Raw genomic sequence first — 12,768 nt, 5'->3', positions numbered from 1 at the left:
CTTGTAGGAAGTCAAAATACTATATTAGATACATTAATGCCCCAAACTGATACATTATGATGTTTTTTGAGTTATTTTTGTTTTGTTTTTTCAGGGCAGGAGAGATGCTTATAATTAATTATATATATTTTATTGTTGTTATTAAGCCAATCACTATTTGTTTGAAAGCATCAAAAGCTGGTAATTTTTTTCTATTTTTTTTTTTTATTTTGCCAAGAGTGATTCATATGCATATATTATGATGAGAGTAGTGAGAAGGGAAAGGAAGATTTTTTTTTATAAATATAATGTTGTTTTGATTAGTTTCAGCAGAACTTTATAGTTCACCCACAGCAAAAAAAAAAGAAGGATGAAATATCAAAAGAATCTGAGTGATGTATATGAATGTTTCTGTGCCTGTCTATGCCATTATGAATACAGGGTTCAAGCTGATATGATCCATGGAAGCAAAGAAATCCACAGAATGAAAAGGACTTAAAGAAAAAAAATTGACTAAAACAGAAACTATGGAAAGAAAGACATTTGTTAAATTCTTTTAACCAAGAAGTATTGGTGCAACTTTTCTAAAATCTGTTCTTAGACGTTCTGTAAGGTCTTTTTTGCAGACATCTCAAATAACATTATACTGAAGGTTCTTCATGTGTCAAAACCACATATTTGGTCCCTTGGAAAAAAAAAAAAACGGTCAAGCATTATGATATGTTTGGCTTGTATGTATTCAGTTTTATGAGAATATGATATTTCAGATAATTGTGAGGGAGGAACTCTTTGCAGAATCAGAATATTTTATGTGTAACAAGACACTCAGAATTCGTATTTGGAGTGGAATTTCTCCCCAGAACTGTGCTGTTGGTATTAGTTTTTTGATTCTGGAAGATGGAACTGCTTTTCCCATTCTGTTTTCTCAGTCCAGGACCAATATTAACACTATAATTTCTCAGTGGTTTGTCTTTATGGAGAAAACATGACTTGTGACTTGCATTACTGCCTGATGAAAAATAAGCTTCTCTCAGGTTGGCACCACGTTTTTTAGTCTCAGGTTCACTGGTTTAATTTTACTCCTGTGTGGTATGGGCCAAAAATTCAGCGTGATTGTTTGCCTAATGAGCTGTAAATTGGGTAACATTTCTGTTACCCAAACAGCTTGAACAAGTTAAGTTAAATAGTATAGATCTGGTTGAAACTAGAGGAATAATTTAGTTTAGTGTGATTTAACTTATATTTTTTCAAGGTTGGTTAATATCGTATTAACCAGTCTTCTGAGATGTGCAGTGTATTTGTTGCTACTGCAGCTTTTTAGCTCCTTAAGAGTATTTAATTTATGGATCTATAGTGAAGGCATATTTTGCCTTTACTATAGATGCATCATTAATATTTCTATATATTATTAAAATATTATTTTTTAATATATTGGCTTTTTAATATATTGAATTTTTGCTACTCAATTCACAGTGCCATATTTTTATTTTTTAGTTTTAAATTTTAAAAAGTCCATGAAAATTTTCTCAATAATTTCATTATTTAAGAAAACCATCATGATTCACATAGTGCATATCCAGAAATATTTGTATAATAAACTCCTCTGTCAAAAGCTTTAACTTGTAACTTTGGCAAGTCATATTTATCTTTTAGCACTGTTTCCTTGCCCATCTTTGGTCCATTCTGATTACATTTATAGGCTACAACAACAAATACCATGACCATGTGTTTGAAAAGGCCCTGAAATGACAAATACTGATTTCAGTCATTGTCTTCTGGAGTTAATAGCAGACACACATGTTGTGAATAGTGAACCCATTTCAGAGCAGGCTTAAATAGACCCTTTTAATTCCACACTAAAGACCAAGATCTTGGTTCCTTGATTTTCCATACCTGGAGTCGTCAAGGACAGGTTGAATAAGACCCTGAATATCCTGACCTAGTAGGTGGTGTCCCCATGCATGGAGGGGCTGTTGGAACTAGAGGAACTTTAAGACCCCTTCCAAACCAAAGCTTTTTATTTTTCTCTGATTCCAAAATCATCAGAAACTGTAGTGAATCCCTTCTGAATGTCATGTGTCTTTTTCCCCCAACTATGTCAGAAACCTCAAGCAACAACAGTTTGACTTCAGGTAAGTTATACAGGAGTTTAAAATTACTTGAGACAAATTAATGTGTTAATATCATAGAAATGTTTCTGAAACAGTGTGTATCCTTCCCAGGCACTTACCTGGATCTTCTCTATTTACCTCCAGTTTTACTCTGCTGAGGGAATCACTGCCTTACTATATTCTTTGTTATGCTGCATTCCTAAAAACACACAGCATTTAAAATTTGAGATGTTAAATAGTAATTTGTATGTGCTGTGAATTAGCAAAGGAAAACAAAGCAGAACTAAAAAAAAAAAAGAAGAAAATAAACAAAAATAAACAAAAACCCCCAAAAAACTGTCAGAAACAAAACCCAAAACCCAGAAGATGAACATGAGTTTTAGTTTCACAGGAAGGCTGTTATTGCCCCTTTAAACAGCTAAAAAATTCACACACAGCCACATCTTAAGTAATGTGTTGAGCTGTCCAAAAGGTAATTTACATGCTGTCAAGGCAAACAAGAATATGCTCACAAATTCAAGAGCAATATATGTGCAATTTGCACAACATCAATTCCTTGGTTGTTTTTTGGATGGAGCCATCGCCATCAATTAAGTTAGTGACTCTTTGATTCAAATTACTTTTTGACACATAGTGAACAGAATAGCTCACAAGAGCATTATTTTCCCCATTGTTCCCTTGGCAGCCATAGAGTAAATGCAAACAGGTGGAAATGTGGAACATCACTGCTGCTGAATCACATAACTGACCAGCTAGGAGGAATCAGCATAATAAAGATTATTTTGAGGTGGGAGACAGTGGAAATGGATATTTACATCCTGCCTGTTGTTCAGCATGTGACGTAACAGCGCCAGTCTGCCAAAGAGTGTTTAACAAGAGCACTGAGGCAGATTCTCAGATGGTGAAATATGCTCTACTTCCATGCTGCACCCGTAAGATAGAGCCATTATTGGAACCAGACCACAGAACTGGCACTCTGGAAAATTATATTCTAAGGTGCAAAATTCATCTACTAATTCCATGTTTTTCCATATAAGAAGCACAAGAGCAAATGGGCAAATGTGAGTCACCAGGTGAGGATCTCATAACACTTTTGTGTCGGAAATGTTACACTGGAGATTTGCCATCAGCATAATGTTTAACTAGTTCCTGAAATGTGGCCTGAGAGATCAAACTGGACATAAACAGCAGTACCTTGTAGTGGGAAAGTACTGGTAAGGAACCACTTCTCTTTCTTTGCCATGCCCTGTATTCCAAGCGCAACTGTATGCATCAGAGGTTTTATAAGTCCTCAGTGGATTAGGATTTCACCTTGAGTCAACCCTGGTTCTATGCCTTCATTTCATTTTTTTTTCTCAGCCTGACACAGACCCATCAACACAGACACACAGTGGTTTTTTTTCCCCCTTGCACCTTATAGAGGTCTGAACACAGAGTCAGAGCCTACCATGTCATTAGCAATGCGCATATGGAAGAAAACCTGCATCACTCTGGCAAAAAAAGGATACCAAATGCTAAATTAATATCTAATAAACTGTTAAATAAAGTGCCTTGAGCAATCATTTAAAGTGAAATGGGAGGCAGCTGGGTCTTGCCACAGGTCTAGACCTCAGCCTGGCTCTCTGACGATGATTTTTATACGGCAGCGGCACAGAGCAATGAGCAGGATCATCACATTGCCTGGAGATGTGTTGGTTTGGGAAGTGCTGACATCACTGTTATCAAAGCCTTCTGCACTGTGGAAGGTTATGGTGCTCATGCAAGGGCTTTCATGCTCTCATTTAAGCTTAACAGCTTGCAAAGGAGAATTTCCATTTATAGAGGTCCTTCGGGGCTGCTGGCTGGTCTGTTTGGCATGAATGACTGACACACCACAGAACAGTAGCAATGATATGTGCTATACATAAGCTAACAATGATTGATTAAAGTAATAAGGGAGAGAAGATACTATGCCTGAAGAGACAAATTATATAAGCAGCTTGCCTACCGCTATGGAGATAACTGAAGTAAGAATAAATGTTGACAATGGATTATGTAAGTCATTGATGGCATTTAGATTTCTGAAAAGGATGCAGAAAAAATAAAGCATCAATCATTTCATTACACATGCCTGTTCATTTTCCTCCTCCATCTCCAGCTTCCTATTCCCTTAGCTGAACATTCATTAAAGATAAATCTCATGTATTTTGCTAATGACTGGGCCATACTGGAGGGTCAGAAAGAAACTGTGGTCATCAGCTCGTTTATCAGTTGTACTTAGCAGCAAGTGCAGTCAGAAACTGTTCTGGACTTGGGTTCTGATAATAAGCTGGGGCATAATACATGCAACAGAAATAGTTGAGCAAATAAGGTCTACTTTAGTGATCATAATATATTCAGATATGAATTATTCCTCTGGGTATGTGAAAATAGAATCTCAGAAACTAATGTAACTTCTCTCCCTCATCACCATCCCCCCTTTTTTTTTCCTTTTTTTCTTTTTCTTTTTTTTTTTTTTTTTTTTTGAGACTGGTTTGAATCTAATATATGGAATAATTTTTCAGGAAGTGGAATGATATCAACAGAAGTGCAGAAAATCGACCATTATGAAGAAGAGAAAAAAAAAAAGTGTGAAGTTCTGTATCTAATTGGCAGATATAGAGGACGGATACCAACTATATCCATCCAAGTAAAAAGTATCAAAAATAGGACAAGAGACAAGGATATGGTAAAGCAAAGATAATAAGGAGGAGCAGAAGGCATTTGAAAAGTTCAAAGGATATGTTAAGTGGGAGGAATGGGCAGATTATATGTGTAGATAAAGCAAATAAGAAATAATTGGAGTGAAAATGAACACTGAACATGAAACAGGCCAAGACATCTCAGCCCCACAGGGTTTTAAGATATTTACACAATAGTCAATTGGGAAAAGGGTAATCTTTGTAAACTTGATAATGAATTAAATTTTATATAATGAATTAGCACCACAAAACTTTCTGCTCCTTATTCCAGTACCTTATTCAAAGTCTGCTGGAGTTGGTGGCAGTTTTTCAGTAGCTTTTCAATGATTAGATCAAGTTCTATTAAAATTATATATCAGGTAGGTTGAACATTCATAACCTAGGAATTTAGGCTCAAATCCTCAGCAGGCAGCTAGGCACCTAAGACCCATCTGGTCCTTGGTCTATGAAATTCCTTTGAATATCCTATCAGGTTTTTTTTTTTTTTTAAAGCAGATTTCACCTCCATTCAAAGATTTTTTTTAATATATATTAAAATGTGATATTCTAACAAATGCAAAAAAATGATAAAAAGAAACCCAGTCTAATAAAAATCCTAATAAATTCATAATGAATCGAATACCAGGAAGACCTAGAGTAAAATAATAATAAAAAAATAAGGCAATAAAACTGTGAATTAAATAATCTCTATTTTTATATTGATTTTAAAACCTTCTGATTGGGGAAGATAAATACAGCAATACAGCCTTTATAAAAATTTTAGGATATAAAGAAAAAATAATCTAGGATATTTTCAGAGTGATGGTTGCAAATAGAAATATCCCCATCTACAATGATAGTCACCTGGCCAATTCATCTGGCCAGACCCTTCCCATGGTGCATTTGTCCACTGAAATGAATGATCAAACTGTGAACAGAGCAGCAGTTTCCCAGTGAGGTGCAAGGACAGTGAATAGAGACAGGCATTCACAACAACTCAAAGTAGGACAGATCTATTATGTTCATTGCTTGTGGAGTTAAAAACCATTCCTCAATTCAGGTGCAGAAAACACAGTAATTTGTCCAGTTCTTAGGCTACACATAAACACAGAACCATAGATCCCCGGGGAGCACCACTGGTAACCAGGCTCCAGCTGGACATAATTCTAGATTGCATTCATCCAAACCTTTTGCAGCCAGTTTTTCTCCAGGAGAATATGTCAAAGGCTTTTCTGAAGTCTGGGTGGAGTTCACATCCACAGCCTTTCCTTCATCCACTGAGCAGGCCACCCTGCCATAGAAGGAGATCAGGTGGATCAAGCAGGGCTTGCCTTTTCACAAACCCATGCTGGCAGAATTGCAGAGTGAAAGGAATTGCAGGCTACAAAGGCATACTCCAACCATTAAGGTCCTGCAGAACAGGTTTCCTTCATTTTCCTTTTCCTTTCTTTTTTTTTTCTGTTTTCTTTAGTTGTTTTTGTTTGGTTTTATTTTTTTTTTCTTTATTTAAGAGCATGATAAGGAGAACATCTTCACCCATGCCCACGTAATGGGATGCCAACATTTTCTGCTTCCTTTACAGCAGGTTGCTTTCTCTTTCTGGTTCTGACAATTCTTGTTCCCCACATGAAATGCAATGTCTATACAATTACGGATGAAATCAAAGTGAAATATTCAGAGCTACATGACTCTTCTTGAGGCAGAACTGTGTCTCATTAATGAACTGTGTTGCCACACTGAGGTTAGTAAATAGCATTAACCCTAATTTAATGGTCAAGAGAATGAGGCAAATGTTAAGAGCGGAAAGTGCAACTTCCCAACAAGGGAGTGAGTGAGCAGTACCGCAGGACAGAGTACACATATTTTCTTTCCCTGATACCTTCCTGTTACTTCAGCCTCTGTTTTCAAAACTTAACATGGAACTTTGTCACAGGAAGCAAAATTGAGGGAAATACAGACTCCTCTCTCAAAAGCTTTGTGTGCTTAGGGGTTTTGTTCTTTTTTTTTCCATGTTTGTTTGCTTGTTAGTTTGTTTTTTAGCAGTGTGTCATGACTTAGCAAGTCAGTTTGGAAAGAAAAGGGGTGTGTGGGGGGGAAATCAGTACTTTTTATTTATTGGGTCAGGTTATCTGCCTGTCAGCAAAAGGGAAAAACATGCACTTGGCATATTGCTGCTGAGCATGCTTTCTATTTCATCCCAGTGCACACCTCAGCTGTACCCAGCATTTAATAAGCATTATATTTAGTGCCCTTTAAAAAAAAATTGAATTATTGCTCTTTTTATGATTCTATAAAAGCCTTTAATAATTTGGGGGCAGAAGCTTCATCTTGCCTGCCTGGCCAATAGTCACTGAGTGATTAAATTATTCATGCAGGTTTCAGTTAACTTTGTTTGCTGTGAGCAGATCATGGTGTCTTTAGTTTGGAAAGTGCATGTATCTGGTTGTTTCTGAAGTGAAGTGGGTGGGTCACAGTGGAGATGGCAATGGGGTTTAAATCAGCAAAGAGTTATATTAAAAAAAAAATAGGAACCCCCTTAAAAAAAAAACAACAAAAAACAACCAAACAAACAAAAAGCAAAAGCAAAAGCAAACAAACAAAACCAAAAAGATATGGAAAAAGGATATGTATATTAAATTATTTTTTTCAGTACCCAAATTGGCCCGGAGGACACTGAGTGCAGGGAGAGAACTCAGAAGAACTTGCTTTGAAAGAAGACTACCAGTACTTTTCGCTTCACTTCTAAGGCTGAAATTGGGTAAAGACCCATGGAAGTCAAGGTAAAAAACTTCACTGAGGGTTAAGGCAGGATTTTGGATTTCTGTAGATACAGATAGTTACAGTGAAATCATCTGTTCATTGTGCTGTGGTTTACTCAAGACCTTGTTTTTACCTTCAGAGGTAGAGAAAATACATTATTTCATATCATTTTCCAATAACAGAATTGACTTACACTAGTCAGAAGGAAAAGAAACATCTAGGATAAAACAACTTTATCCCATGATGTCATGACAAGTACCATTCCATCTGTTTGCTTGTGAGATCTACCCCCACAGGCTTAAAATCACATTGCTGTCAACTTTAATCTACAGGATCCATTTTAGTGTCCTTAAGATACAGCTTTCATGACTTTACAGTAAATAACTTGTAGAAAAAAAATATGAACAAACAAACAAACATACAAAAAACAAGCATGATGTCTCTACGGCCATCAGTCTAAAACGTACCTGCATAACTGAAATGCAATTATTCAGCAGAGGAGTCTATAATTTACTGATTGGGATGAAAATTTGTAACAGTTTAATAAATTATTTTGTTTGAATTGTGTTGTTTTCTGGACCTGAGAAACTGACAATTTTTGAGTTCCTGGGAAATACTAAAAAGTGAAAAAAAATCTGTTTTGTTAAAAAAAGAGAAATGCTTAAAAATTAAAAAAAAAATGTTAAAAGCTTTTTAGTACCTACACAGAGATTTTGGACTGGCAGCACTTGTTGCTTTCTAAAACAGACACAGACCGGGAAAGATACTGTCATGTTTTTTGTTGTTTATTTCTTTGTTTGCTTGATTTTTTTAATCTATTTTTTTTAATTATTATTTTTTTGAAAGTGAGGTGCATCATTTACGGAAACAAAAAAGGTCAAAGAAACAGTGTACTGCTAAATGCAATCCTAGTCATCACGATTATTAAGCATTATTAAATGCCTCCTGCTCCAGGAATTTTCCTCATGTCTGTCATGTTTTGCAGTTTACTTCTTCCTCACTGTTGATAACAAGTCCTTTTTCTTAAAATTCATTTTTCCTTACTGGCAAATCCTCTTTTTTTGCTTTTTTAAGTTTTTCTTTCTCTCTATGAAGACCAAGTACAATCTCGACTGACAGGTTGTGTTTTAAGTAGCTGAATGTTGGGATTATTGCAGAATTTTTACAGTCTTGAGTTGTGTCAGGCACTAATTTCAGTAATGGAGCACTGCCATGCAGGTGCTGGCAACAAAGAAAGACACTCAATGCCCTGAACAGAGCACTATTAAAGCCTGATTCACTGTAGGATTTCTTCAATCACTTCTCCATCAAAAACTTCAAAGACTTATAAAAAGCCAAAATTGAAGTCAAGCTGCGGTGAATCAGGTCCCCACGTACACTAACCCTTAATTTAAGGCATACTGGAGAAATGATGAGTTGTATCTCAGGCCGTGGGGAAGGGAGAATGTTTCATGATCATTCATGGCTTAGACAAACAGCAGAGAAGGAAAGCATCTGGGAAAGGCACATTGACAAAGAGCAGAGGACATAACCCACCTCATATCTACGCATGGCAAATCAATTTAATGTCTTTCATTACTGCTTGAAAACGGAAACTTACATGTGAACAATAAACTTTAATCTGGTTGACAACAGTTTAAAAAATGCACTGGAAGCAAGTTTCGGCTGCATGACATACTTTATGACACTTATTAAAAAGACATACTTGTAAGTCAATTAACCTGCCCAATGGTACATTTTAACTTGTTTTCTATTAGGAAAGGCAGCAAAAGGGCAGAGTTTTTCATTTGGGAAAGTTCTAAGTTGATTCCTTTTCCCTCTTTAAGTGAAGGACATTGCTGGTGTCATCATTCCTGACCAGTCCAATATGAAATATAAGCCATTGGTGTCCACCAACCCATATTGTCACAGGTAACGGTTGCTTATTCCCTAAAACTTTATAGTCATTGCAGTCTGATATGGTAATTCATTAATTACAGTAATGATGACACCACAGGATGAGGCAGTTAACAGGGTTATACATCTATCTGTATATTACAGAGAGCATCATTTGCACCCAACAGAGGTAAGGTCGCAAAAGAATTTTAGCTAAGCTTCTCTCATCCCAAAACTTTCCTAAACATTGGGGTGTTCTTGTTTCTGTTACATTTCCCATCCCCTTACCTCTCTTTGCAGTTTGTGCTCTTAAAATATAAATATGCACACGTAGACACAGGTAGAGTCTGTATAAATTTATTTTTTATCCATAAACTCTCTGTATAACATTTATAAATATGCATACAATGTATAATTAAATATATGTATGCACTATATGTATTATAAACATATTTCATTTATATATAAAGACTCAGGTACAAAAATATACGTAGGGGTTTTGTCTAGATTAAAAAAAAAAAATAATTGCTATGCAATTTCTGGTGGCTTAGGGCTATGGTAACATGTGCTGGGAAAGGAAGAAAGAGAAGGGAGGAGAGAACTAAGATTTTCTTCCTTTGTGAAAGTATATTGCATTACACCTGGACTCATGGTGTAGGGAACTGTCAATGGGTAAAACAGTCCAAAAAAATGCAGACAGGACAGGCTTTTTTTTTCTCACAGTACTGAGATTTCAACAGAATTGATAAAAAAACAACAAAAACACCAACCAACCCAAAAAAAAAAGAAAACCAAAACCAACCAAAAAAAGCCCAACCAAAACAAAACAAAAACCACCACCAACAAAAAGCAAAAACAACCAAACAAAAAAACACCACAAAAACCAACCAAACAAAAACCAACCAACCAAACAAATAAAACCCCAATACCAGTAAGAACAAAAACACCACCTCAACACCAAAATCATAAACTCAACACCAAAACTGGTTGATCTGGTTGGAGTCTGACAACTAACAACAGTGAAACTTTGTCCAGTTTTGCCTCTTCATGTGTTTCAAACCCAGTTCACTGATGGTTTCAAGTCCAGCAATGCTGAAAGTGCTTGAAGCTTGCCAAAATCACTTTGATCTGCTAGTTAAAGTTATTGCAAGGCTGTTAAATTTGCTAATTTGGGTAAGATTAAAAGTACAATTTTTTTTTATTAGATATTTGATACTTTTACATTATTTCTCTGCCTAGTCTTGGAAGTGTTGAACCAGAGCAGCAGTATTTTAATTTCTGTAATAAGTACTGGGGGACAAGTAGGCATTTTAGGAACATATTTAAGCTGTATGCTGAGTTTCCCCTGAATCATTATTGTTTTTGTGTCAGGGTTCTTCTGTTTTCTTGCTTTAATTGCATACAAGTGAAATTTGTACAAGTGTTTAGAACCCTTCTAGCTTCTAATGGCAATGGATTTTTGTGTAACTTCATATATCTACATACTTCTCCAGAAGATCAGAAAGGTTATATCCTAAGACCGTCCTGGTTCTTATGGAACATCGATTTACTGATTATGGGGATGGCCATAAAGAACAAGTGGAAGGTGATGGATTGCTGCATAAATATTTAAAAACTCCCTTGGGATTTATATTTTCTGAGTCTGTCTTTCTTGGATGAGCTTATTTCTAAGTGTATATTTTTAAAGTCAGTAATTATATACATGTATACATATTTTTGAATAAATATGTAGTAAATTAGCTTGAACTATCTATAAAAACAAAGGAATGTCTGTAGTGTTCCATGGCTGTATTTCTTCAAATATCAAGAATTAAGTGAAAAAGAAATTATTCAGGTAATTACTAAGTAGCTAGCTAGCCTATAGTGGAAAAATATGGGGAAAAATGAAAAAAAAAAACCCTTCCACCTTTTAAAATGCATAGAGAACAAGCCTCATAAGGGCCTACAAACTCAAATGCTCTCAAGAGGGTTTGGGAGGGAAAAGTGCTTTCAGCAACTCTTTTTTATCTTCAGGTTTTTCCCTTTATCTCACTTTTTCAAATGCTGGAAGTTGACCCTTAGAGGGTCATGGAATCTGATTTATTGTACTGTGTTTAAATCAACAAAGTCAGTTTCTCAAACTGTGCTGTAAGTTGCTGGTAATCTTACTTGAACTCACCTACCTTCCTCTTCCTCCCCACTTTCATGCTTGTTTAGAATGAGAAGGATTCTGGTATCAGGAAGCCAAGAACATAAAAGATATCATAATCATAAGAGTTGGCTTCCAGCATAATGTGTAATTTTCCAAGTACACATGGTGTGATTGTGAACAGAATTATACCTTTTATTTCCTTTTTTGCTTTCTTTGGTTCTTTTTTTTTTTTTATTTAATCATCAGTGAATGATCAGGTTTTGGGTTTTTTTTTTTTTTTTTTTTTGAGTTCCATAGGCTCTCTCATCCAAATCTAATTTAATCACTTTTAATATTTTTTTTTCCTTGTAATATCAAAATGTCAAAATCTCTGATAAAAGTAAAGGCAATATCAGAAATTATCAAGAAAAAGCAAAGCAACTATAATTCATTAAATAAATCAACACTAACTTTTGCAAAGAAATTATGTATTTTGGTACATGTCATTAGGGAAATGGTATTAAAAGTAAGACTCCTGTGGATTGTTGGAGAAACAAATTTACATTAGTGTTTCTTTATTCCATGCTGCTAATGCAAAGAGAAAATTGATAATATTAAATAGACCAAAAAGAAGAGGAAAACCTGGTCATGCTGAAGATAACTTATTTTCAGTTTTTACATTGTATAGTAGAGAATGGGGAATTTTATCATTGCTCAAAAACTAAGATTACGCATTTTTCAGAGTGAACTTAGATCACAGAGTTCATTCTTTTGCCTTTTCTTTTGGCGTTCCCCTTAAATTCTAGAAAAAAGGAATGCTTCAGTTTGTTATGGAAGGTTAGAAGTGACTTGGGTTGATGGGAAAGAGTGAACAGTATTCCTTCTGCTAAATGTCAGTAATTTAATTTATAAACTTGCATTAATAAGCTCCTAGTTGTCTCTTAAAGGTCTTAATTTTTAAGGTGGAGTCTTCAACATTGCTGCAATTAGCCCAACTAATTTACATTGGATAAAACTGTCTTAAATTCCAACACAGCTCCTGAGGACAACAGATGTATGATGTTGTACCATAATCCAGTGGAATTCTGAGCTTGCAAACCAAGGCACTGCTCTGAAACGTGGGGTGCTCACAACAGAGTGGGTTTGAAAAACCTATTTGGTTTATGCCATCTGACATTTACATCACTGCTCTAAGCACTTGAAATATTGCAGCATAACCCCTGGGAATGATTCT

Source organism: Molothrus aeneus, chromosome Z, assembly GCF_037042795.1.
Source record: "Molothrus aeneus isolate 106 chromosome Z, BPBGC_Maene_1.0, whole genome shotgun sequence".
Lineage (NCBI taxonomy): Eukaryota > Metazoa > Chordata > Aves > Passeriformes > Icteridae > Molothrus > Molothrus aeneus.
Note: the sequence above shows the minus strand (reverse complement) of the source record.